Consider the following 24,589-nt stretch of genomic DNA (forward strand, 5'->3'; position numbering starts at 1 on the left):
TCCTTAGTTAATGAGCAACAACACCAGGAATTGCAAGCTTATTTAGATAGATTATGTGATTGGTCTACAAAATGGAAATTATCATTTAATGCAAGTAAATGTAAAGTAATGTACTTTGGTCAACATAATAACTTGTCTAGATACACTATGTCAGATAATGAAGATAATTATGTACAGGTTAATCCTGATACTGAAGAAAAGAACTTAGAAGTAACATTTGAGCCTAACCTAAAGTGTGACAAAAATATAACTTACTGTGTGAATAACGCTCAAAGAGAGTCTTAACATTAATCTGTATTTCTTTTCACTAATTGGAAAAAGGTATGTTTATTATTTTATTGAAATCGATAATACGTCCGTTGTTGGAATATTCCACTACAGTGCTGTCACCATATTTAAAGAAAGACATAACGAAAATTGAAAAGATACAGCGCCTTGCTACCAAATTGGTACCTAGTATAAGAAATCTAAGTTATGTAGAAAGATTGAAAACCTTGGACCATCCGACACTTAAATCCAGAAATGATCGTTATGATATGTTACAAGTGTATAAAGCTTTACAAGGGTTAGATGATATTAAATGGCAACATACTAGAGGTCATCCTTTGAAATTTATTAAAAAAAAAGTGCAATTCAACTTAACGTCTTCATACTTTTTCACAAAGAATAATTGATCAATGAAATAGTCTTTCAACAGAAACATTTAAAAATCTGTCAATATATTTTAAAATTTTATTAACTAGAAGTTTAATCCTACAAAGATGAGGGATGATATATAGTAGTTATTTTAACTTTTAATGTGAATAAGTAATTGAAACAATTTAAATACTATCGTTTCCCAGAATGGGAAAACAAGTTATCCTTTCTTAGCGTACAGCTCAAAGTTTAAGTATAAGTAATTCATAAAGTTTAATTACGAGGCGGCTAATGAAGTTTTAAACTTAAAGATCGCCACAGTAATCCAGATAGAATCCAGGTAGATGAACCTTAATTTATTAAAAATTTCGTAAAAGATACCAGGTGTATAATTTGTTACGCAAGACGCACTTTTTGTCTGCAGAAGACTCATCAGTGGCTCTCGAGTTAAAACAGTTAGAAGTTAAATAAACACTCAATGTACCAAATGTTATTTATCGTCGAATTTAAAATCATATGACATGGTTTTTGTGTGGCGAGACAATTCGTGACAAACGCAGTGAATCATAAAATCATCAGATCACAGAATGGTTCATTTATCCCTAAAACATTATGTCCCAAAATGTCAGATGCTGACTTTATTCAGGTTCGAAAAAGTATTTTAAATGATACAAGTTATGACTCGAGCAGATTTGTTTGATAAAAGGCGAATAGCGGATAGCTCTTAAAGATAAGTATGGTTTGAGTGTCCAATATCCACTGACTTTTAACATGGCCATACTTGAAGTGGAAAGTCAAAAACTGTTTGTATCAAAGCTTGCGCATGGTACGAACAGACATTTTCCTACATATAATGTGTTGATTGTAGTACCAACTCACTCATAAAACTGTTTTATATGATCGCAAAAATTATAAAAAAAACATTCATACTATAGTATCGACACTGATCCATATTTCGGTCAGCAATTGGTTTCTTTTTCAAAAAGACATAAACAAACATTGCCAAGTGTAAATAGATCTATTACTAAACAGCTATATTTGTACGATATCCGTTCGATGTTTTACGTGATAATTTCATCGTTCATCATAATTGTGATTCGTGTATTGTTTGTAAATTCAGTTCTTATAGAGATTTCGATTATATTTCAGTCAGGATTCTGTTATATGTGCAATCTTTGTACCGTATAGAAAAAAGTTTAATAAAAGGGAACACACTTTTTCAATGTGCTATGTATCTTGAAATGAGTGCTTTTGTAAATTATTTTTATAACCTCCTATAGATCCGGTTTATTATAATGCATCAAGACTATTTTAAAATGCGGCTCATATTTTCTTTGGGGTTAAACAACCACTTATAAGCTTAATAATATTTTCATGTTAACATTACCATACCCTTTTCTCATTTTTATTCATTGATTTATTTATATAAAATTTCCATAGCATGATTCTATTGATTTTTTGTCAGATATCATGAATGATTTTGAACCATATGCCAATAGCGTGAGAAAATGTAATTTTTGAAAGTCCCTATTTTTGATCGTTGACCACAATTTCCAATCACCTACATCACTTTAACGTGTTTTGTCTTAATCGATGGACATTTTACTGGTCGTCCACATGGAATAAATATCAGCTGCAAGTTGTGTTGAATCATTAAACATTTGAATTTACCCTATATGTCATCGAGCTAGAGTATGTAAATCTGTAATTGAATTTCTGATGTTAAGTGTGACATGTACTGTATGGAATGTGATATGTTGATTTTAAACGATTTTATTATTGACAACTAAACTGTTTGTTGATCAATTATCGGCTGTGTTTTGAATGTTTAAAGAATTTAATAGCAGTGGAACATTATTCCTAAATGAATTTCATTTGAAGTTTGAACATTAGCAAGACAAAATGAATAACACATAGCTGTTTAGTTTAAACATATTTAATTTCATAAATTAAAGCAAAATGGATTAGACACAGGTAAATCATACTTATGAAGTCTTCTCCATAATACAATATAAATAAATACAATAATAGTATAATGAGCATGCATGTAAAGCAAACAGTTTATAGAATATGGTATGAGATACAGGTAAAAAGGAATAGAGTAAAAAAGGAGGAAAGATTGAATAGTCATATAATTCTGTGATGATGACGTGGGTGTTGATGATGATGTGGATGATGATGATCTTTCGTGTCAGTATCAATAAGTTTTATGAAGATAAAAGAAATCTGTTTGACCTGTTGATGAAATTTTGAACATGTTTGAAAATTTGGATATTTAGTTCGTTCGAAAGTTCCAATTTTTCGCAAATTAATAGTTTTGTACCTAAAACAAAGTTTTCGGAAAGCCAATTAAGATTATTGAGTAAGGTTTTTTTACATGAGGTGTATTTTGGACAAACAAAAAAGTAATGGTGAACATCCTCAATATCGGAACCACATTGGCAAGAAGTATCATTTATAATGTTAGCTCGAAAAAGATTATAGTTTAAGAATGAGGTGGAGCATCGCATATGCGTTAACAACATAGATGTGAGGGCGATTGAGCAGATTCTTTTACGTAGAAAACATTGCAAACCGAGACGAGGCAGACACCAGAATAAAACGTAGTTACAAGTTGAAAACAACCTTAACCAGTGATCAGCATTGCATATTGCTCTAAAATGAAGATAGATTTCAAACTAAAAGTATCGCAGCTATTTAACCCCAGCATAGTTACTACTTTAGATTTTTTATTTTAATAAAATCGATGATGATGTTTAAGGGTTAAGTTCATTACACTGAAACATCGTTATCGCTGATATTAAAACAAATCTAAAATAATAACAAATGCTTGGGTTGATTAGCTGAAATTTTAAAAACGTTTTAATCATCTATAAGTATATGTGTTAAGGGCATAACTCTAACAATATTTTGAATCCATATGAATCAATTTTTAAAGGTTATGCCCTCATATTTAAAAAAATCTTGAATAGAATGTTTCATCTTGAATCTTACAATATCAATTTTAGATATTGCATAAAGAATTCAAAATCTTCAGAGAATTAAATTTATAATTGTTTCCTATATCTTATCTTCAATTTGTAATCTTTTGTTTGTAATAATTCTTTTGTTCTAGTAGTTGACATCTTTAAAGTTTTCCTCCTCTTTGAATGTGTAATCAGACATTTGATTTTATTTTGTTGTGTCACCCTTCTCACAGGCTTTTTTCAGGATTTAATTTTAGGGCGTCTTATATCACAAAATGGGTATTTGTAAAATTCATTTTTTGTCACATTTTTTAGAACCGTATTTTTATTTTTTAATAAGCGGATTTTGTTTGTCCTTATTTAGATATATGTGAATTGAAAACTCGTTGCAACAGAAGCGCACAAGTTGATTAAGTGATGTAATTTATTGCTGATTTTCTCATACAAATTATTTGTAAAATTCCAAATAAAACCTCGAAAAGTACAACTTGTTCAAAGATCAACTTTTCTTAACATCAATGGCAAGTATGTTAAACAAATTCGCTATTCATTTGTGCCTGTTTGTCTTGTTCATGCCTTTAATGAATGATCAATTTCTGCATAAATTATTCTGTTTTCTATTCCTCGAATTCTGTTTTGTCGTGATGCAAAAGGCGCCATCAATACCTCCACATAGTTCAATCTTGGTGTACATACCTATAATATAACCGTGTGATAACTTTTCAATATTTAAAAGTGTATTCAATAAAAATAATATTCAATACACCAATCGAGAAAATAAATTACATTTGCCATATTCTTTCAGTTATCGACTCTTTATACACACAGATTTTGCACTGATAAAACTCATATAAATATTTTCATTAATGCGCAAGTCTGGCTACTTACGATTAAAATGTTTGTGGTGTAAAATTAGTATAAATTGTTTTCATAGTAAGGTTAACAATTATTCATGATAGATTAGATGTTCTCTTATGGGAAAGAATATATTGACGTTCTTAAGATATCGTGTACATGATGTAGGCAGTGAAGATTTGATTTGGTTACTCCGTATTCGTTAACCTACCTGCACCGACGGAGCAGATATTTTAGAATATTTTACAAGTTAGGTTATATCTGAGCGAATAATGAGTTTCAATTAACACGAGAATGTTACTGAGATTTTCGTAAACAATTTTGATATTTCTTCCCGCTTTAGTCTTTAGGGAGAAATTAACTTGTTCTCAGTCAGCTACTTATACATGTCTTGTGTAATAAAACATCTGGATAAACACCAATTATTGCTGATGTTAGAAACTTAATCATTACACATTGTCCATTCTTGTTTATATCCAAGTTTCATATTATCTACATGTGTAAATACATAAAACAAGGTTTTTTTCATTTTTAACATTTTTCGAGGAAAGTAAGATATGGATGTGTACCAAGAATATTTAGTTTGTAAATGTAAATGGTTCCTATGGAGGTATCCTAGATGTGTGATCGTAAATAAGCCTTTTGCTATTTCCAAACTTTGAAAATGTTTTTTCTACATAAACTAGAACATATATATTCAAAAATACATCACTCCCTCCATTTCCGCCATGAATTTGATCTTATAAAAATATTAACATCCCTACCATGAGCTGTTCACAATTATATTTCCTTATACTTTTACATTTGTAGTCTGATTCCCTCTTCAAATGTTATTTGATAATTATCTTTGAGAGTGAAGGTTATACACAATGACGTTTTGACGTTTTAATTATCTATCAGTTAAAATGTTCATGACATTTATTTCATTTTAAAGGACCTGACATCATTTTTAAAACAATTATAATCGAAATTTTGTATCTTGAATTACAAATTCTTAACCTTCATATATTAAACTTCAAAATGAAACGTCAGATATTGAATCTTGAATTTGCAATTCTTGTCTTCTATTAGTTTGTTTGTTCTAGTGTTTGACATCTTTAAAGTTGTCTGCCTATTTGAAAGTATTATCACAAATATTCAATATGACATTGAAGTTTTTTTTTCATAACCATTGCCACCGGACTTTTCTGGTATTTTACTTAAGGACGTCTAATATTACATAATGCGTAATTTTCATCTCTTAATTGGTACCTTTTTTCAAAGCCAGAAACATTTTTAATTATCGGGTTTTGTTGTCCTTTGTTAATCAGACGTTAATCACTTACTAGTAAAGATGAAGCTGGAAATTTGACCAAGTAATTATTTTCTTGCTGGTATTTTCATAATTTTATATTGAAACAATTCTTATAAAACAAAAAAAAACAAGAAAAGCGAAAATGTCAAAAAATATAAAGAATAAACATCATTACTTTTTCTAACATTAATTATATAAAACAATCTGCTATATTTTTCGTTATTGTCTGGTGGTCCTGCTTATGCCTTTAATGAATGATCAAATTCTGTATGCATTATTCTGTTTTATATATTCCTTGAATTGAATTCTGGTTTGCCTTGATGCAAGTGGTTCCATCAACATCTCCACATAATTCTTTCTAGCATGTAATGCAATCGTGTGATACCTTTTTAATGTTTAAATACATGTATGCAATAAAATACACAACAGTAATTTGCATTCAATAAATTATTTGAGAAAATCAATTACATTTTATCTTTCAGTTATTCGTCTATTTTTTTTTTTTCATTTTTTTTATAACGGTCATAAAAACCATTAATATATATATATATATATGCGGAATCGTGACAACCCAAGATTACATTTAGTGTGGTGTTAAATCATTATAAATTGTTTTCATACCAAGCTTTTAAAATTGATTACGACCTGTACAGAACAATGATTCTTGATAATATATTTCTTTTCTCTAATGGGAAAACAAATTACGTACGTTCTCAGGATTTCATGTTCATGATGTATGCAGTGATTATTTGTTCATACCATATTCGTTAACCTTTTTGGACAATGTCTTTTAGAATATAAAAAGAAACAAATGATAATAACTTTTTATAAATGCCATGAGTCCGAAGCGCTTTTCTGGATTGACCTGCACCAGGAACGTTAAAATACAAATATGTTTGAAAGCCAATGACATATTAGAACCGAAACAGTTGAAGAGCGAAATGACCAAAAAGAACCTAATAAAATAGCCCAAACCATCTAAGGTCAACCTTTCATTAAGGAGTTGATACCTTAGTTTCATTATAATCTATAATTTTCTCAACAGCTAATTTAAGTAAGGTATGTTATAAATTATGTTAATTACTGTATACTGAGCTGATAATTCCCTCTGGGACTCTTAGTGAGTTTACCGTTAAGTTTTGCATCATATATCAAATCTTAGATGCATGATTTTTTTGTTTGGTTGTTTTTGGTTTTGAACAAGCTGTCAGTAACTGCAACTACTCTCAGATCTGTTTCTTCTTGTTGTTGGGATCAGTGGTTTTTGTTGTTTGGATGTATAAGTACCCGTCCACGTGCCCTCTGTGTTTTTGTTAGATGTATTTCTATTTGTATCCATCTGATGAGTTAAGTCTTTATCAACTTTTTTTTTATGATTTGTTCTTATGTTGTACTGTTCCAGGTAAGGGAGAGGGTAGGCACCTTCAAACTAGTTTGACCCCTCCACATTCTATATGTACCTGTTTCAAGGTGTCAGGACCCTGTAATTCAGTGGTTGCGGTTTGTTGCTGTATTGAATATTTGTTTTTTGTTCATTATTTTGTACATAAATTAGGCCGTTAGTTTTCTCGTTTTAATTGTTTTACATTTGTCAATTCGGGGCCTTTTATAGCTGACTATGCGGTATGGGCTTTGTTAATTGTTGAAGGCCGTACGGTGACCTATAGTTGTTAATTTCTGTGTCATTTGGTCACTTGTGGAGAGTTGTATCATTGGCAATCATATCGCATCTTCTTTTTATATATTATGTTGTTCTCCTTTCCCATATTAGCCACGTTTTTAAAAAGATTTAAATTTGTTTATTTCTTGTTTATTCTAAATTAAATATAGGATTGTATCAACGTTGTGACAAGATGTTTGATTTTGCTCAATTGACATGTGTTAGTACCTATTCGAATATATTAATTCTATACATCATCGGTTACATATCTTTCACTTTAGCTTTGGTCCTTGAACTGCATTGCTATCTTCAATATTACTTTGAAAACACTTGGAAACTTTGCATACATATGGCTATTGTGCAGTAAATCATGAAAATGTTAGGTCACAGAATGGTTCATACATCCTTAATTGTATATGTACTCAAATGTCAGATGGTGGCGTATTGGAAAAAAGTCAGATCATTGTCGATCGGAAACAGAAACGAAACAAATATTTTATTAAATAATTAGAAGTACATGTTATGGCTCCAGCTGTATTTTAGGATGAATGGCAAGTAGCGGGGGAATAGCTGTTTAAGATAAGTATACATTGTATATGTATTTTGAATGTCCAATGTCCTCTGACTTTTGCTTAAACTTTTAACGAAATATCGTGAGCCTAAATCCATCAATTGGAAACACAGCTTCAAAATACTGATTGATCCAGTCTAGGATTATGCCAGGCAATGGGTTAAACGCGAGAAAGAAAACATAGATATTCTTTCAGAATTAATTAAGGCTGTGAGGTCGTTGATACAAAAATCAGTCTGTAAATACCTATGCTACAGCAATCTTTAAAGACCCATTTGTTGCAAAACACCTGTTCTACCTCCATGACAAATATGTTGTTGTTCCCGCAGATAAAGCCCCAAAACAATATCGTGTGTGTGTGTAAATTACATTACATAAACTGCTTGATACATGAATTAGGTATTGACAATTCACTTGGAAACCCAACACATACCCCAACATGACTTACCAAGGAGGAAATCCTGGATAGTCGTAGGTTCGTTCTATGTTCCTTTAGAATTTCAACCATAAATGAAGAACTGGATCTTCCTTTACTGTATTAGATACCTAAACTACAAAAATATCCCTACAAACAACGTTATATTACTGGGCCTTAAAAGTGCTCCACGAAACCTCTTTCTAAATTATTAACATCAATTTTATCAGTAATCAAAACCGGGCTTCAAAGTTATTGTGAAACTATCTATTCTAGAGGTGGCGTGAATCAGATGTAGATACTAAAAAGTTCCAAAGATCTTTTAGACTACATTTGGCTTTTCTACACTTTACACAAGTATTCCTCATTCCAAACTAAAAGACAAATTGAGTTGGTCCTGCTATGTTTCCTAAAAAAGAATGGCCTACGTAGATACAATTTTCTTTTCTTAGGGAGGAATAAATCGTACTTTACAAAACATTCTCTGAAACTGACATTATCAAGATGCTTGATTTGTTGATAGACTTCATATTCGTCACGTTTGGAGGACGTGTTTTTCAACGAATAATCGGCATTCCCATGGAAACCAACTGTGCTCCTCTATTTGTAGACTTGTTCCTTTATTCAAATGAGGCTGACTTCATACAGAAACTTCTTAGGAAGAAAAAAAATAAGTTAGCAGTATCCTTTAACCTCACTTTCTGCTATACAGATAATGTTCTCCCACTAAATAATTCAAAATTTGGTGACTATTTTGAACGATTCTATCCCATCGAACTTGAGATAAAGGATACAACAGATACTGTTAAGTCGTCCTTATATCTTGACTTACATCTAGAAATTGACAATGATGGTCGGATGAAAACAAAACTTTACGACAAAAGATATGATGTTAGCTCCCCAATTGTGAACTTCCCATTTCTATGTAGCAACATTTCAGCAGCACCTGCATACTGAGTATATATCCCCCAGTTGATACGATATTCCAGGGCTTGTATTTCCTATCATGTTTTCATTGATATAGGGTTGCTGCTCACAAGAAAGCTATTAAACCAAGAGTTCCAAGTGGTGAAGTTGAAATCGGACGCCATCACGAGTTGGTTGACTGTTGTGGAATATCCGTTTCACAGAAGACAACGGATATGGTTCAATTGTCGTAACAACAATCTCGTCTACTTTTCCCCGAATGTGACCTACCGAATAAGACTTATCATCGGTATTGTACTAACATGAACAACACAACGGGTGCTACATGTGGAGCAGGATTTTCCTATCCCTTATGAGCACCTGAGATCACCCCTAGTTTTTGGTGGGGTTAGTGTTGCTCAGTCTTTGGTGTTCAATGTTGTGTTTTGTGTACTGTTTATAGTTTGTCTTTTTATTTTTAGCCATGGCGTTGTCAGTTTATTTTCGACTTGTGAGTTTGAAGGTCTCTTTGGTATCCTTCGCCTCTCTTTTAACATGACCATCGTTGAAGATTCAAAGGAAAACATTGTTTGTATCAAATCTTGCTAATGGTACGGACAGAAATTTTCCTGCCTAGAATGTAAATGATTGTAGAACCAACTCACTTATCAGACTGCTTAATGTGGTTGCCAAGATGACGATTTTGATTGATCTATTAGTCTCAATGTTCAATATTCCATACTTTGCACTGCAATTGACCTCCGAGATAACCTCTCGAGGTAAAAAGGTAAAAAAAAAACCTGCAAGTTGTGTACGACTTTGACATGGTTGTTTGACTATCAAACCAACTGGAGACTTTGATGGTGTCGAATATAGTATAAGCATTCAATATTTCTATTATTATTTCGTTTCCTTTTCAAAAGGAAGTAAAAACAGATTGTAAAGTGTTACTGTATCTATACATAAACAGCTATATTTGTACGATGTCCTATCGATTTTTCAAGTGATAAATTCATTCTAATCATTGTGATCCATGTATTATTTGTAAATCCAGTACTTATATAGATTTCTATTCTTTTCAGCTAAGACTTTGCTATATATGCAATATTTGTACCGTATAGAACAAAGTTTGATAAAAGGGAAAACAGAAACGTACATACATGCGACGTCTGACCACAAACATTTACACCACTTTAACGTTTTTTAGAACTTATTCATTATCAAAATAAAATCAAAATTAGCCGTGAGGTATGTTGATTCATTAAACATTTGATTCATCCTATCTGTCACCGTATGAAAATGTAAATTTCAATATATAGGAATAGGTGAGACATGGAATGTAACATGTTGAGTTTTAACGATTTATCTTTTGACTACTGGGCTATTTGTTAATATTTAAATGGTGTGTTTCACGTTTTAGGAATTTAACATCAGTGGGAAAATCCTCTTCAACTAAATATGCTAAATGTTATTTGAAATATGAACCTATCTTGAACAAAGCATTAAGTTTTCTCTTTATATGCTATGTATCAATTATAGGATGACATCATTCTATTCACTGAAATACGATTCAAACGTATTTTTCAAATCATATAATTACCGGTGTAATTACAGCGTAGTCGTCATGTGGTTCTATCAAAACCCATTTCTATTCAAAAGTTTTAATTAGAAAATGATTTATAAAAGACCAAGATGCTGGATAAACGATAGTGTGCGAGGATGCCAGTTTCAGTAGGTAATGCTTTCAATTATATTTCATAAATGATAAGCGAGAACATAACATCCAAGGGGTTAATAACTCCAAGAAGCCAGTGGTTGAAAACCAATTTCAATTTAATATAAGAAGTGGTGCACAAAATATACACGGATATGATTGGAAAATGAAAAATTCTAATCCGTCAATACACCAATTACTACCCTTTAGTTTATTACATGTACCGTGATTAAATTGTACACATTGATATATTTGACATATATAGAAATTGTCTAATTTCAGCTCAAATTAGTGTTTATACTCACATAGGAAGAGCAACACACCAACCCCACCACCCATGCCCGTGTAAATTGTGAATAGTAACAAAGTTATCAATGATGTGATGGATAGTTGTAAATAAAGCGAACAAGACATATATAAAATAAGAAGATATGGTATGATTGCCAATGAGACAAAATTCCACTGGAGACCACATGAAGTAAAATTTATCAACTATAGGTCAAGATAAGGCCTTCAACAATGAGCAAAACCTATATCATAAAGCAAGCAATACACGGCCTTGAAATGACAATTGCAAAACAATTCAAAAGAGAACACTAATACCCTGAATTATGTACAAAACAATAAACGCAAACCAAATATTTTTTTTTATTTTACTTTTTGCAGTTCTTGTCTCCTAATACTTTTGTTTGTTCTTGGTTTGAAATCTTTAAAGCTTTCTTCATCTTTGAAAGTATTATCAAAAATATTAAATATGACATTGGTTACACTTTTTTGTAACTATTGCCGCCGAATATATTCAGGATTTTATTTAAGGACGTCTAATATTACTAAATGCGTAATTTTCATTTCTTAATTGGTTCTTTTTTCTAAACCAGAAATATTTTTCATCAATGGGGTTTCTTTTCCTTAGTTAATTAGATGTAAGTAATAATTTGATCAAGTAATATAATGTCTTGCAGATTTTGTTAAAGAGAGGCGACAGATACCAAAGGCACATTCAAACTCATACATGTAAGTCGAAAATAAACTGCCACGCCATGGCAAAAAAGGAAAAGATCAAAAGATAAACAAATGTACACAAAACGCAACATAGAAAACTACAGACTGATCTTCACGAACCCCACCAAAAACCGGGGGTGATCTCAGGTGCTCCGGAAGGATGAGCAGTGTGTATAATATTCCTAACAAAACACTGAAAAATACAAATTTAGCGAAAGTGTTCAAATATTAAGAATAAACATCATTTCTTGTTCTAACATTAATTATATGAAAACAATCCGCTATATTTTTCGTAAGTGTCTGGTTGTCCTGCTTATGCCTTTAATGACTGATCAATTTCTGTATACATTATTCTGTTTTCTATTCCTCGAATTCTGGTTTGCCTGGCTGCAAGTGGTTCCATCAACACCTCCACATATTTCAATCCATCCTATAAGACAATCGTGTGATAATATTCAAATACATAAATTTAATAATACGCATAAGGGTAAATTGTGATCAATAAATTATTTGCGAAAATAAATTACATGCATTTTTAGTTATTCGCTTATTTCATAAGAGTGATAAAATCATTAAACTATGTATATAAAAGCGGAACCGGGACAACCTTAGATTTAGATTTTTGTATTACAAAAGCATTATAAATTGTTTTATACCGAGGTTTATATATTGCTCACGAACTGCATGTCCTGAAAAATTATTCATGATAAATTATTTCTTTTCTCTCAAGGCAAAACAAATTAAGGACGTCAAGATTTCATGTACATGATGTATGCAATGAAGATTTGTTCATACCGTATTTGTTAACCTACACGGACGAGGTATTTTACAATATAATGCAAAAAAATGAAAATAATACTGTACAAATTTCATGTGTCCGAAGCGCTTTTCTTAATTTGCCTTCACCAGGAATGCTCAAATCAGTATATATTTGACAGCTAAGGTTGTGTTAGAAACGAAACACTGGAACAGCTATATGAGCAAAAAGAACTTTATGAAATAGCCCAATCAATCTAAGGTCTACTTTTCCCAAGGGAGATCAAACCTTTGTTTGATAATAATTCATAAATTTATCAACAGATAATTTAGATAAGGTATGTTATAAATCATGTCAGTACGAAGGTACTGAATACTGAGACGATAATACCCTAGGAGATTTTTCATGCTTCAGATGCGCATCACAGTCATTTATGCTAAGTACTGCCATCAAGTTATAGCTTCTATATTTCATGTGCATTTACAATGTTAATTACCATCACAGTCATTAAGGAAAATGATAGGAAACGAAGCCAAGTGATGACAAAGTTGTTCCTGGCCAGTTGAATTAATATTGTATCAAAATAATATCTAATCATTTATTGAAACTTTTAAAAAGATCAAACCAAGAATAACCCAGATCTGCCAAGTTTCCCTCTTCCTGGGGTCTATCCCGCATGAGAGGTGTTCACCTGACTCTTAAAAAACTCAATGATTTAGACTACATACTTAAAAAAGACATTCAGATGAGTAAAAAATACATTTAAGCACATGTATACTAATTCAGAACCATAGATGTGCCTATTAGGTACACTAATGACATGTATAGATATGCATTAGTTACTCGTGCGCACATGACAGTAATTCGTGCGCACAAAATTGTATCATGGACCAGTTTTATATATGTGAACAATATTTTTCCGTTGTTCTGAAAATTGGAGAAACCAAAAATTCTTAATATATAGATTTGTAGTTTTTGCATTGTACTGTGTTGTTACTTGTTTCAGTTTTATAAGGTGCGGGCAAGACTTTTGTGTATTCCTTCCTTTCCCAAGAATTTTGTGTAAGACTTTTATCTCCTTTCACGTAAATATCGTTCGTTTTAAAATTGTAAATGATCATGATCATAATACATAATTATATATATATATATATATATATATATATATATAGGACTCGGAGGTGCGATGGGGACGCTGAAGTGCGATGGTCACGCTGAAGTGCGATGGTCTACGCCGAAGTGCGATGGTCTACGCCGAAGTGCGATGGTCCGTTCGCTGATGTGCGATGGTCTATTTGACGCTTGACGGCTAGTTTAAAATATACAGATGTGCAGTTATTATGAGAAGTACATGTAGATTTCTTCAATAGTTAGTAAATGAATTTACATTCATTATTGTATATGTCAGTCCTTAATTACAGTTGCATACTAAATGAGAGATCGTCCTCTATGATTTTCTACGTGTGGACATAATTCTGCATTAACATTTTATCTTTACTTTGTTCCTCTCATGAGTTCCTCGTTTACCGTAATATAGTAATACGGAGAATCTGTCTGCGAACCCGTATGTATTTACAGAATGTCACGCTCCATCGTACGTAAAGAGGAACCTTTTGAAGATTTCGGGAGAAAAAAAACGCTACAGAAGGTTAACTTTCCCCTATCCATCAATCCCCCCGTGTCTCGTAGTATTCAAAGTTTATAAGCCCCTTATCAACTTACAAACATGGGAAACTGCTCTTAACATACACATTGACTTCTACATCGACATGAAAAGAATTGAAAATGTAGTTTGAGTAGACCATCGCACTTCAGCGTTATCACCATCGCACTTCGGCGTAGCTATAAACAAGATAGCGTCACAATGCCACCATCGCACTTCAGCGTGATCAAAAACTCACTTCTGCGTCAAACCATCGCACCTCACCGTGACCATCGCGGTTCGGAGTATCATCGCGGTTCAGAGGTGCGATGGAGACGCTGAAGTGCGATGGTCACGCTGAAGTGCGATGGTCTACGCCGAAGTGCGATGGTCCGTTCGCTGATGTGCGATGGTCTATTTGACGCCTGACGGCTAGTTTAAAATATAGAGATGTGCAGTTATTACGAGAAGTACATGTAGATTTCTTCAATAAATGGTAAATCAATTTACATTCATTATTGTATATGTCTGTCCTTAATTACAGTTGCATACTAAATGAGAGATCGTCCTCTTTGATTTTCTTCATGTGGACATAATTCTGCATTAACATTTTATCTTACTTCTTCTCATGAGTTCCTCGTTTACCGTAATATAGTAATACGGAGAGTCTGTCTGCGGACCCGTATGTATTTACAGAATGTCAAGCTCCATCGTCCGTAAAGAGGAACCTTTTGAAGATTTCGGGGAAAAAAATCGCTACAGAAGGTTAACTTTCCCCTATCCACCAATCCTCCCCGTGTCTCGTAGTATTCAAAGTTTATAAGCCCCTTATCAACTTACAAACATGGAAAACTGCTCTTAACATACACATTTATTCTACATCGACATGAAAAGAATTGAAAATGTAGTTTGTGTAGACCATCGCACTTCAGCGTTATGACCATCGCACTTCGGCGTAGCTATAAACAAGATAGCGTCACAATGCCACCATCGCACTTCAGCGTGATCTAAAACTCACTTCAGCGTCAAACCATCGCACCTCAGCGTGACCATCGCGGTTCGGAGTACCATCGAGGTTCAGAGTCCTACATATATATATACTTCTTTCATACCATAAATGTATCAAAAAAAATAAAATAATAATAATAAGAAGAAGAAGAATTAAAAACCATTTGTTCAGAGAACAATTGAAGGTCTTTCCACCCCAAATAGACATATCTAGACAGGAAAATATTCAATTTTAGTTTAATGTTAATTCTGGTGTCAGATAATAGATTAATTTATGCTGATTCCGAAAATATATTCTTTCCATATACTTTTGCTAAAAATAAGGGAGATAAGTAGGTACTTCCGGTTTATTAAATGCTACTCCCAGATACATTTGAAACTTACTTCACACTGATTCCAAAAATATAAAGTTCTCGTAAATTGTTCATGAAAATAATGCAAAAATGGCTACTTCCGGTTTACAAAAGGTCACTTTCGGTTCACCTTCTTCAAGGTCATATATCTGTAACCCAATGTAAAAGACCCTCTGACTTTATCTTGAACCAATAAGAAGTAAAATCAAAGGTAAAAATCTAGAACGTCAAATTAAATTTTGACCTTGACCCCAATTTCAAGGTCATTAAACAAGGACCTTAAATCAAAGGACTCTAGGTCTCTACTTTATATGGTTAATAAGTTATATCACCATACGGCTAATTTAAAATATAAGAGGGGAGAAAACTCCCATTGAATGTATACTTACCCTTTAAACCAAAATTTGACCTCATTTTCTTTTTTATGGATCAATGACCTCATGTGAAAAGACCCTAGGTCTCTACTAATAATGGTTTGCCAGTTACAAATACATTTAACTTATATCAAATACAGAAGGGAAATAACTCTCATATGGAATCACTATACTGCTTCGGTCAAAATTAAACGAGACATCCTGAGGATATAACGAGCAATTTGGGAAAATAAATTTGTCGGTTTCTTCTACAGTTGCGGAGTATTTGAAAAAACAAGAAAAACAGTGTTCGGGAAGATAACTCTTACATGGAAAAGTATTCGGTTAAGAAGTTTCAAAAGCGTATAAACTGGTCGATATAATATACATAATATCTAAGCGACATCTTGCGAAACAACCAAACAGTGAGGGAAAAAAATTAGGCGGAAGAAAAAAAAATAATAATCAGAACAATACAATAGGTCTTCCCACGGAAAAGTGGGAAGACCTAATAATGATAATATTGATAAGAAGAAGAAGGACTTAGCCTATCAAAAAAGCTGATACTGAACGAAACAGGCCTTACGGCAAAGTTTAATTGAAAATCATAGTGTTTTGTTGCACGTTCTAAGAATTTATTCACTATTGCGTTAGATTTTGAGAAACGATGAATTTGACTAGCTTTATTACTTCCTTATTATCTGTAGATGATTTTTTTTATGTTGTTTGTCCTTCTTCAGTTGATTGTTAACGATTGTCCTCATTTATATTGTCTTAAATTTATCATCACATTTAGTCTTTTGTATATTTTGTTATGATAAGAGAAGTTTGAAATCTGTAATAATGTCTTGGATATTCTATTAATCCCCCAATTTGCTTCTTCGACATTCCTTCCAGAAATCCTTCATTCCATTTTATATCATTCGATAAATAAGATACACTATCGTCTGTATCTAGTAAATTGTTTGAATCGTTATGATGAGTATTTCGTGGAAGCAACATGCGTCTTGCGGACAAAATAAAAAAAAATTATACCTTTGATTAGGTTTTTATGTAACGATCACATATCATATTTCATACATCAGAGTTTTATCCTTTACCACCAAAAAGCAGGAGGTTTTGGTTTATGAATTTAAATCGGGTTAATGAAGGTCTACTTTCTGTGTACAATAGGCAATGATTAAATCCCAGTTGTAAGAAGTAGAGCTTTTGATATTTCGTTCCTTAACATTGAGAAGAAATTAAACTGCAATCGGTGATTTTTCTGAAACAGTATATATATATATCATACATTGATGTTTCCTGTATGCAATGTTTTTATCTTATAGCTTTGTGTCAATTGCATACACTGGGAACTCGGTTTTGAACGTGATTTGAAACAAACCAATAAGTTTAAGAACATATATTTTGCTTACGGATTGCTCAGCTGGTTCATCAATGAGATCAGGCTGTTCTAAAATAGAAGAAATATTTCACAATTCGTTTGTTTGTTTCCAACGTCGCGTTTCCCTTTTAAATAACTAGATTGATATTAAAGAAACTGTTCACAGCTGTTGAACGGTACCTATAGATGTACATAAAAAAATATAAACCTGGTCCAAAAGGGAGATAATTCAATTCAATTTGCAAAACGGCGGTAGTTCATATTTTTAGTTTGTTTTTTATTAGAAACTATCCTTATTTAATACTCAGTTAGAAAAATGGAGAAAAAAAATATTAAAATGATTTCATCAGCATCCATAAATAAGTTGATAACAAAATTGTAACAATGCACAGCAAATGCAATGTATTGCTAATTTGAATGAAAAAATTTTACAACCCTTTACAAAGGAGACACGAGGGAATGTATCACATGACAAATAATAGCGAGTGAAGGACAACTTTGCAATCAAATATACATGATATGATTGGCAAAGGGTTTATTTAACTTTCAAATTTGTCGAATCTGTTTAGGATAAATACCTTTCTAAAAAGTAGTAAATTTTCACCAAAGAGGCACCTGGCAAAAAAAAATTTGTTTACCTAACGCTGTAATGATGGCATCCTTATTTTTATTGGAAGTATAATAATGATAACTGTAACGGATTAAGAAGCGTAAAATTATTAAAATGTATGCTTAAAAATTTAGGGTAAGTTAAAATGTCGAAACTTTATTCAATACACTTTTTCAGAAATTTTATAATGATCCATCGATTTCATTATGTTTCTTTTTTAATTCATTTTTAAGATTTGATATTTTCTATTGTTATCATATGGAAGAACTTTGAATACCATGCTTATTTTTACTGCAGCGATATTGCATTTATTTCGACGACATCCATTTGAGTAGGATGATGCGAAAAAAATAAAATGTAATTAATGGAGACATGTACAAATTATCAACTCTCATCAACAATTTATCCTCAAATATTCGCATTTACATTTTATTTAACCTCTTTTCGTGTACAAATAAACTTTATCAACATTGGCAACTTTTGGCCTTTTTGATTTTAAAACAGACGTGTAGCCGTAATATGATTACTTTATGAATTAACCAAAATTCTTTGCTCGTGATCTTTCCACTTATGACGAAACACCTTTGAGTTTTTTTTCAGGGTAAATAACATTTATCGTATCTGTTTTCTTGACTCTTAGACAAAGAGTTTTTCAATCGCTAGTTATTTTGTGTATCCTATTGCCTTAATATCTCCGTTTAATTCAATTTGAAGCATTTTCCTCAGAACTTTTACACAAAATGTTTGTAAATATTCGTCTGAAGAAAGTTTTCAAAAACATGTTAGACATTGAAGAAGACGGAAGTCGACTTGATGGAGAGTTGTCTCATTGGCACTCATATCACATCTTCTTATTTCTATTGACTATTGATTGACATCACATTTTATATATGACTTATTTCTAGCAACATACAACCATGGGAAGTAATTAAACTATAAGTAAGAGTCACATGATATAAATATCATGAATAAAGTACAAACCGTTTTGCCATGTGACATAGGTTACACAAAAATGTAACAAATATTTTTATATATACCTGCAGTATCTTCAGTTAAATTATTCCTGAAATAGATGTTTGTTAGTTTCTATTATAAAAAGGTCGTGTATGGTATAAATGGTTTTTTTTCGAAGGAAATCATATTAACCGTAAAAACAGACCCACAGTTGTTTCAAAACAGGTCAATGTTTTGAAGTGTTAAATATAAAAAAAAAAACATTGTTTGAAAACAACTATAGAGTTTAGAATGATATTATTATGATTAATTCAACTTCACAGACGATTTTGAATTGTTTAGTATAATTTTAGTATGTATTATAACACACTATATTATTAATCGAATATTATAAAGGATTTGTGATTCGTTAAAACTTGATCACATGTACATTTGCATTTACTTAGTTTGCACGCCAGCACTGTTGTGTTTAGCTTTTCATAGGTCAAAACAGCATATTGCACAGAGTATACAGCATGTTACTAAAAATACATTCTAGAGGACCCCAATTTTACATTGTTCATGCAATAGTTGTTGATTAATAATATAACAATTGTAGCCTTTGGTTGAGGTCAATACGATGTTATATCGACCTAGAGAAGCATATTGACCTCGGACTTCGACCTCAGTCCATATGCTCCTGTTAGGTCCATATAACCTCGTATCGACCTCATACAAAGGCTATAATTGGATAACATTTACAACATAATATCAACATTCAGGTGTTATACCTTAGATATGAGAGGCAACTCTTACAAATGTAATTGAAGTCATTTGTGCGTTTTAACCCAGCAGTAATTGAAAAAGTGATCAAGCATTTATGTTGTTTACATATGGATATGAGAGTGATACAGAAACACATATGACAAGAAATGACTCTTGACATCATTTAGATAAATTCTTAGATGGTTTGGGAAAAATTTGATTGGAGAAAAATGGATTGAATAGAGAAATTTTAAGGTTTTAGTGCTTATCTATTTGTTGATAGGCTGAACTTAACTGTATTGTTTAGTTTTTAAAAAAAACCGGCAATATTCTAGAAGATATGATCTATCCTAGAACAAGGTAAGGATAACAGATAACCTACATAAATACAAAGATAATACTAAGATAGTGACAGACTATTAAAACATTGAATTTAGCGTCAGCTGACTCGATGATAGGGACATTTTATAGTCCTTGGGAGGGAAACCAACTTAACGAATTATAGTGTTGATATGTTTATTCGTCCTTAGGGCAATTGTCCAAAACTGAATATTACTGTTGTTTTACAAAATTGACAACAAACATTATTGGGACCATACAATTTTCACTTAAGCACACATATATGATGCAAATAGAGACTAAAAAGGTTCCATAGAAAGAAAAAAACTTTTTCCCAAAATTTTCTTTTTTTCTTATGTACGAATTTATAAATTTCAAACGGTCAAATTAATAAAAGTTTGTGATTTTCAATGTTTTTTAACAATAATTGTGTCAGCAACTTTTTGCAGGAGTTAAACGATATGTTTTTTTCTGCCAAAGTTTGATAAAAAAATGTGATATCTGAGGTGGCAAGAATTTTCGACTAATTCAATAATTTTAAACCATCTATTGACATTGAGCTACACATATTACCATATCATTTCAGATTTACTTTAAAATATGCTTCAACTACCCATTTTAACAATCATGAACCTGTGCAAAACCACACACCAGTTTATGCCTACAAGTCTTTTTGATCGTGTTTAAGGGTACCCCATACATTATTCAATATACCTTAAACATAAAATGCAGTGGTGATTTACACGAAGACTTTGGCAGATGATGCATTGACACCTAACCTTTTTAGTGGTGTAGATATCAGAAAAATTAAACAACGAAATTTTGGTTTACCAAGTCATACCCTTTAAACTTTTTTGTCGTGTATAAAATAAACAAAGGCATTAGACAATTCTGTATGCATATCAGGCTTTTTTAAAATGGTTATTTCATGACTACGCTTTGGTTCATCAGGGTTTCACCTACTCTTAATAATATATATTTTTTCTGTAGTCTTTCAAGAAAATGATTATTACATTGTATAGACCCGATTACTTTGTGCGTTGACGTTAAGTTAAATAAAGGGGATTCGGGGATCAACAAAATATCAAGTCAATGTCGTTTATAAATCACCTTAAAGGATATATCCTATTAACCGGGAAAAACTAAAGTAGTGTATATCCTATTATTCATAGGACTGATCAAGATTAAGCAGATAGCTCTCGGAATCTAGCATTGAACATTCGCATTAATGATTTTAAACCGAGAGTTGCAAGTGATGAAATTGAAATCTTCCATTCGAAAAATGTACAAACGGTATCATGAGTTAATTGACATTTATGAAATATCTGTTTCACAGATGACGACCGATAAATTCCAACTGTCGTAAGCACATCCGTTATCTTTTCCTCGAATTTGACCTACCAAATAAGACTTGTCACCGTGTTTGTACTTACATGAGCAGGACGCCGGGAGTCAAATGTGGACAGGTGACACAGGACCTGTTTACCATTCAAAAGCACATAGGATCATCTCCGGTTTACACTAGAATTCGTGTTGCTTATTCTTTAGTTTTCTATTCTGTCTTTTGTATACAATTGATTGTTCTTTGTTCGTGTTTTTGCCATGACGTTGTCAGTTTGTGTCCGAGTTTAATTGTTCCTTTTGTATCTTTCGTCTCTATTTTGCACTAAACAGACACGATGAGTCGTTTTTATGGGTACTTTCAAAATGTTATACACTACACGGAGACATATTGAATTATGCAGACATTGTCCCAGATAAGGGAAGGGTTTAGCGCACACAAACATTGCAATCATTTTTTAATATGCCTGTCATTAGTAAAAACCTTTTTGTTCGGTATTTATTGTTGGTTGCCGTCTGCATGTAATAATTTAATGTTATAGGCTTCAACCAGTCCGTTAGTGGTTTTTTTGTTTGTTGTTGCATAGGTTTTGTTGTTCGATTAAACTCAGAGTAATACTGGATACACATTTAAACAAAAGTACATGTAGGTGCCAACTAGGAACTTTTGCGTAAATAATCAATATCTTTTTGAATATGAAACTTTACCTTTCTGCATCTCTTCTGAATGACACAACGAAGGAATTCATTTTGGTACCTACAAACATTTTGACGAATCTTAGAAGAATTTACTTGGCAATAATATGCACTGATTAACAATTGATTGTTCCTCTGGATCGGAGAGATTGAATCGTTCTGTAATATTTTCATAGCATTGACACAAGTATTAATGAAAGAGTTAAGGAATACTTTAATCACTTTATTGCAGTACAGTTATTTTGTCATGTCATAACGACTTTATAATCTTTTCAAAGGTACATAATGTAGCAAATGACCATTTTGAATGACATGTTTAGTTTGATTAAATGTAAGAATCAGCTTTTTCAAAACATACGCTTGAATAATATTACATCATACATACAGAAATAGATCGTGGGTTTCATGAAATTTAGATACGTAATTGCAATAGGCTTGATCACATAATTTGGTTGGCTGACAAAGGTTAAACCGAAATCATCAACCAAACAGAGTCATATAATTGCAATAATTTAGTTTTCTATGTTGTGTTTTGTATACTAATGTTTGTCTGTTGGTCTTTTTTCTTTTTTTAGCCATGGTGTTGTCAGTTTGTTTTCGACTATTGAGTTTGAATGTCTCTCTGGTATCTTTTGCCTCTCTTTTTGAATAAGACTGTTGATCATACATTGTTTCTATTTTTTCGGAACCTTAACATATGTATTGTCCGGGATTAATTTGAAAACCTGGTAAGAAAAGGAGATCAAAATTTCAATATTGACAAGGAAACCCAACATATACTCCGACGAAGCTTACAAAAGAGGAAATCTGAAAAAATGATATATCCGTTTAGTTTATGTTCCTTGAGAATTTCAACCAAAGATGAAGAACAACTAGATCTTTCTTTATTCTACTAGATACCCAAATTAGATAAATGGATGTCAATAACGTTGTATTGCCAGGTTTGCCATTTGTTCCACACAATCTCCTTCAAAATAATCCACATTATTTTGTTTAGCAATCAAACCGGGATTCAGAGTAGCTGTGAAACTCCCCTGCTTTTGGGGTGATATGAATCAGATCTTGATACTAAAATATTTAAGGAACTGTAAAAAATCAAATCTAAGACCCTCTGCTATTTCAACAGTATAAAGACATTTGAATGATGTACTCTTTACGCTAGTACTTTTTACTTTATGCATAACGACAGGGTGAAAACAGTCAATGTTTATTTTTATAAAACAGGCTGGCAAGCTGATTAGTCTTGAAAAGAAAACCGGGCGATTTGCGTACGTAATTATAAGTATTTAATCATCAGTATTTTTGGTTGTGTTTATTTTCATTGTATAGCACTGTTTTCATATTTTTGTTATGTGCCTCACCTAAAGTTCCCCATTTCCTTCGAGCAATGAATCCAAGAATTGTCATTGATATCCCAAGCAGAAAAGCAACGATCAAAGTTATCGTTAATTTAGAGTTAGGTTTTGCATGTCTTTGGTTGGCTGGTGCTACAACAGATGTATACACGTGTTCAACTATATAAGACTAATTTAAAATAAAAAGTGTAATCGAGCTTTAAAGACTAAATAATTGCATAACATGTATATTTATTTAGAATCCGTAATATAGATTGGATGCCAGCAATCGCCAGGCACTCCAATCTCATATTTTATTTCAGTATAAAATACATCAGCTATGACTGCACGTGCTATGCTAAATAAATACATAGAAAAACAAACGAAAATATTTATTCACCTCTTGATTTCATGGTTGTAGCATGAAAATGTAACTATAAGAATTTACTGCTTCTTTTAATAATTGTATTGGGTAGTAAAAGCGAAGATCGCGTGCTCATTTTAATATGAAGCGCTTCTATTTTCCATTGAACTATTGTTGAATTCACTCTTGATCATCCGTTATAGAATATAAACAAGATATATCCTTATAATGATATCGTGTATACTTGATAATTTGTTCTAATGTACTTACATTGAGAACCTGTTTCCTTGACATTTACTTGAATGCCTGGTGTGTGTCCTAAATCCCTTCTTCTTTCATATCCGATTCTACTTGTTTCAACGCCTTCATCTTTGAAGAAAAGAAATGAAGGTGTAATCAAAATATACGAACATTGTCTACTTTGTATCACATATTTATAACTATTAAATGTCAACCTTGTCATAATTTGGTACTCGTGAATCTTCGATCGACCAGGTAAATTACTCATCATAGATACCAGGCCTACATTTGTGTACACTAGACGCGCGTTTCGTCTACAAAGACTCATCAATGACGCTCGAATAAAAAGAAATTAAAGCCAAATAAAGAACGAAGTTCAAGAGCATTGAGGACCCAAAATTCCGAAAGGGTTAGCCAAATTCTGCTAATATAATCTTTTTCTTGGATAGAA

General features: G+C 32.1%; 1 protein-coding gene across 1 annotated transcript in view; it reads right to left on the bottom strand.

Moving 5' to 3' along the window:
* Nucleotides 1-11,154: 11,154 nt before the first annotated feature.
* The window catches only part of LOC127718068 (uncharacterized), a 30,990-nt gene continuing 17,555 nt past the window's right edge, over nt 11,155-24,589 (bottom strand). Inside the window, exons 7-12 of the transcript XR_007989549.1 lie at nt 24,169-24,267; nt 23,562-23,687; nt 22,213-22,261; nt 19,164-19,189; nt 17,548-17,585; nt 11,155-12,449 (exon numbers count right to left, since the gene is read on the bottom strand). The gene's annotated coding sequence lies outside the window, so the exon portion shown is untranslated. The remainder of the gene's footprint in view (nt 12,450-17,547; nt 17,586-19,163; nt 19,190-22,212; nt 22,262-23,561; nt 23,688-24,168; nt 24,268-24,589) is intronic.

The sequence above is a fragment of the Mytilus californianus genome, unplaced genomic scaffold, assembly GCF_021869535.1.
Source record: "Mytilus californianus isolate M0D057914Y unplaced genomic scaffold, xbMytCali1.0.p SCAF_10, whole genome shotgun sequence".
NCBI classification, from domain to species: domain Eukaryota; kingdom Metazoa; phylum Mollusca; class Bivalvia; order Mytilida; family Mytilidae; genus Mytilus; species Mytilus californianus.